The sequence below is a fragment of the Humulus lupulus genome, chromosome 2 (genome assembly GCF_963169125.1).
Source record: "Humulus lupulus chromosome 2, drHumLupu1.1, whole genome shotgun sequence".
Lineage (NCBI taxonomy): Eukaryota > Viridiplantae > Streptophyta > Magnoliopsida > Rosales > Cannabaceae > Humulus > Humulus lupulus.
This window is the reverse complement of record NC_084794.1, coordinates 130,138,480-130,143,585: the sequence shown is the minus strand read 5'-3', so window position 1 is coordinate 130,143,585 and position 5,106 is coordinate 130,138,480.

The window sequence follows — 5,106 nt, the reverse complement described above, 5'->3', positions numbered from 1 at the left end:
TGAATAATCATCAATAAAAGTGACGAAGTATTCAAACCCTCCTCTCGCTTGTACATTAAGTGGACCATACACGTCAATGTGTACAAGTTGGAGTGGTTCTTTGGCTCTTGAACCTTTTACAAAGAAATGTATTTTGGTCATCTTGTCTTCTAGACAGGATTCACAAATTGGAAGAAAACCAACAGTTAATTCTCTTAAAGGACTTTCATTTACTAACCTATTTATCCTATCCAAACCAATATGCCCCAATCTCAAGTGCCATATATATGTTTCACTCTCTGAATTAGTCTTTTAACGTTTAATAGATCTTGGATTTGCAACTTTAATCATTTCAGAGTTGTAGATTGTTATCGTTCTTTAGCCACATAGAAATTTAAATTTCCAAAAAATAAATAATGACATTACTAATCATAAACTAAATTTTTAAATAATAGTTTTTATATTTTAATATAAATCTAAATTTTCTAAAAACAAAGGAAATTTTAAAAGTATTCATAACAAAAATAAATAATTAAATAAGACTAAACTTGAGCTTCATATTTATCATTCTTGTCTTTGTATTTTCCATTGGAATCATTTCTCTTCTTATTTTTCCCTTTAGAAGAGGAAGATTTAGAATCAACAACATTTGGTTCTTCTACTTTTGTATTACTCCTATTGAGCGATTCAAAAGGCTGCAACTCATTTAACAATTGAGTCATATTATACTCCAACTTGTTCATAACAAAGTTGGTAGTAAATGAGGAAAAAGTTGGTGAGAGTGATTTATGTATCAAGCTAACTTGATTCCTCTCATCAATGGTAGCTCCATGAACTTCCGCATCATGCATGGTATTGATCATGTGTAGAACATGTTCCCTAACAGAAACACATTTCTTCATTTTCCATGTTCATATAGGCTCTAGTAGTCTCATGTCTGCATTGATCGGACTGTTGACCAAACATGGCTTGAAGAGACTCCCATATCTCATACGCAGTTTCCATGACTTCATGCTTCTTTCTGAGTACATCACTCATACTAGCAAGCATGTAGCATTTAGCCTAGTTGTTGGATAAAATCTATTCATCATACTTCTCCCTAGCGGTTTTGGGAGCAATGGTAGCAAGGACCTCAGGACATTCATCAGTAAAGACAAATTTGTTGTTCTCACAAATCAACACAGTGCTCATGTTTGATTTCCATTTCATAAAATTATCACCAGTAAGTTTCTCATTTGCAAGTAAAGTAGTAACAGGGTTTGAGCTAGACTTTATTGTTGAAATAAATAAAATAAACTTAGCACATATAATGAATATCAATAATTTTGGAATAGTAAATATGATTCATGAATGCAACAAATTTAAATAACATATAACAACAATTATTACTAATTCCGCGATAAATTAATTTAACAATTAATGGACCAGCCTTAGGGCAGGTCAGACTAATCTCAAATTAATTTTGAGACACTTCTCAAATCCATAAGTGAAAACTTAAAATCAACTATTTTCTCTTTTGACTTGCGAACAACCACTTCTTTGGTCAAGATTGACTAGTCCGCTTAAAAGCCTAGTCAACCTTTGTGAATGTAACTCATTATTTTAGATTAATGGCTTAACTCAAGAGTGTGTCTTAGGGTCACTCAAACTTGAAATACATCATTCAATCATATTCTTTAAAGAAGTTAGCCTTGAATAATAACACAGTCAGAAACCTTCCTTAGGGGGATGCAAACAAAGGCACCTCGAGGCCCATTCCATGAAACATCAGTGTTAACTAACAATGGAAATCATAGCAGTTATTGTTACATCTCCTTCTTCCACTCACTATTTTAGAATATGTGTTTTCTCCAAACATCCTATGCTTTTAAATTAATGAAATTAATCCAATTAATTTACCAAATGATATTCTAATAATTACTAATCTCATTAAGCATTTAAACATTAAACAAGATTTAAGCAATCTACTAAATAGGCCCTTAAACTATCTAGTCTATAAATGCTCTAATTATTTAGAATATCATTTGCCTATCTAATAAAATCAATTATAAAATAGGTTTGAAATTAACACTTAAAATTAATTTACCATCTTGTTCTAGATTAAACTAGATTAATTATATAATTCATCAAATAAAAGCATATAATCAAATAGGACATTCCTAATCAAAACATGTTGCTACTCGTATGAGATGCATGCTTTAATTAGATATTGTTTGGGTAATTGTTGTGATATAATTTGATTAATTATGTGCAAGTGTACACAGTCACAAAACAAGTAATAAAGTGATAAATATTCGAGAACATCTCCACAGGGATTGCAAATCAAAACTAAATGCACAAATTAATTACCAAACAATTGCAAAAGTAATCAAATTAATTTGTTTTGATTTTGTAAATTAACACTACTTGAGATCAATTAAAAATGCTTACAAATAAACTGCAATGCCAATCTAAAAGTGAGATAAAATCAACTAATTGAAATGGGGAAAGCTCTCATAAATTTTATTTTGAATAAGAGAAGCTGAATTTCAAACTTACACAAGCCTTAAACCAAAATCTTCAAGTGTTAATGTTGCTGTCAAAATATGAGTCAAGTGTTTCCCCCTTAAGTGCATGCATAGCTTTTTCTAAACATTTTCATTCACCCAAAATTAAACTAGGTCTTGGTCCTAAAGCTTAAATAGTGCATCCATAAGTTACTTAGCAATTCCCTCTCCACTAATGTAGACAAACACCACACCAAAGATCAATAAGACTTTATCAAGCTTGTAATTATAGGCTAGGGTGAAGGTAGGATAAGAGACACTAATTTTGGCTCAAATCACCCTAAGCATCTCAATCTTTCTAGGACCTAAATCAATGCACACATTAATTTCCCCAAAGAACACCACACAATAAAATATAACTCTTGCCACTAGCCTTTATTACTAACAACCAAAGACAAAAACTAAAATAAACTTTTCTTTTATTTGAAGAGTTACACCCCCACACTTATTTACAAATGATAATACACTATCCCCCCAAACTTAAAATCAAACATTATCCCCAATGGTGAAAATAAGAAAATGAAAACTCTCACTCAAATTCCTCTCGCACACTCAACTCCTCTCAACCCCAAAAATGCACAAACAAATCAATCCTGTAAAGATCAAGATGTAAAAGGGGTAAGGGGGAAATAAGGTATTATTTCGAGCTAGGCTAATAAGTGGCTAAGCAAGAAAAGTGTCTATTAAGCGCAACGACGTGACTAGGGGTAAAAATGCATAACGAGTAGGCTTAAAAGGCTCAAACAGTCCAAAGATGGCCTAAATCATGTCATTAGTGTGGTGATGTCTAAGGTTTCGCCTCAAGGAAGACCACTAAGTAATTATAGAAACTTAAGCTCTCACAAGCATCTAGCTCTTTCTAGGGTCTCAAAAATGTTTAATCAAGCTATGCACACACCAAAAAGAGAAACACTCTCATCAATCAATTGTTAGCAACATTCACACCCAAAGAATTTTAGTTTAAAGCTTAAGTAAGAGAGACATTCAGCTTCAACTTAATTTTATTATATTTTTGTAGGTTTTCAAGATCGTCATCGAGCCCCTTGTTAACACTAACAAAGACAAGGCATAACCTCAAAAGAACGATAAAACATTAATGCAAAGACAACTAAAAACAAGACCAGGACATGAAGAAGACACTAAAACAACAAGGTGACAACTACAGAACGAAAGAAATCACAAAAACAACAACGTAAATAAATGAAAGATAAGAAAAATCCCCTCGCCTATCCTTTGGGATTGTCATCCGGAGGGATAGGGTCAATTTGAGAAGCAATGGACTCCTTTTTATGGGTGGCAGAGTAGAGGAATTAGTAAGCTCTTATTATATTGGCTGCCATTTGCTGCAAATTATCGAACACTGCCCCCCAATAGCACAAAGTTACAAAGCTTCAAAAGCCAAATAATAAATTGGTACCCAATAGGGAGCAATTCAAATGGAATTTCCCACGATACATAAGAATAAAGCAGCTTCTGATCTCACGGAGTGGAGCTGCTATGCTCACGTAGCTGAGAAGCTAGCGGGGGCGGTGTGCGTTCATGGTTTTTGGGCAGGGGTGGAGGGTGCCTGGGTTAACTCTGGTTTTGGCGGAGCTCACGAAGGAGCTGGGTTGTAAGCAGTGGGTCGCAGGTAATAGGTGGGTACAACGCTGGCTGGGCTCGAAGCTTTGGGGCTCAGGGATCTCGCATGGAAGAGGGAGGCGGAGCTGGGTGTGTCAGGGTTTGTGTGGGTCTCGGGTTCATGGGGCTCAGTCTAGGAGATTTTGGATTCCAGGGTTGTGGTGGCTGGTCGGAGGTGGTTCACGGAGCTGAGGAAAAAAGTGGTGAGAGGTGGGTTAGGCGGCTAGGGCTTGGGAGAGTGACAAGAAGGAGAGAGAGGAAGGAGGGGTATCAAGATAGGCTTATTTTTGTTTAATTTTAATTTTTTTGTATAATCCTCAATTTACTCACGATCCCACGCTCTATTTTCCCTATGTATCGCAGAGATCTCTGACTTGTGCTTGTCCTAAGTCTAGCAAAATTTTGTGAAGGAAATTTTGCTCTAGCAGGCAGACTCCCTTAATTTTTCAGAAATGGGTCCCATTTTGCTCCCCGTTTTGCTTCAGCAAAATTTCCGCAAACTCTTTAGACCCCCAAATTACTTCCAAAACACTATTCTCTTATTATTATTTTTTTTAACACCTGAAACACAAAAACAAACATAAAACCACTCCCAAAAACATTACAACAAAATGAAATTAAAATAACAAAAACTAAAATGAAAATAACTAACTAAAAACACTAATATTTTTTTCTTTTCATTTTTCATTTTTCATTTTTTTCTTTTCATTTTTCATTTTTTTTTCTTTTCATTTTTCATTTTTTTTTCTTTTTATTTCTCTCTCTTTTTTTAATTTATATATATTTCATTTTTTTCAATGTGTTTTTTTATTCTTTCTTTGGGTTGCTTTACAAATTCATCCTCCAAATACCATAGCAACCAAAACTTCATTTTTTTTTCTTTCTAATGATCTTTCAATGTGTTTTTATTCTTTCTTTGGGTTGCTCTCCCCAAATGCTCATCATATAATTCCACCACACC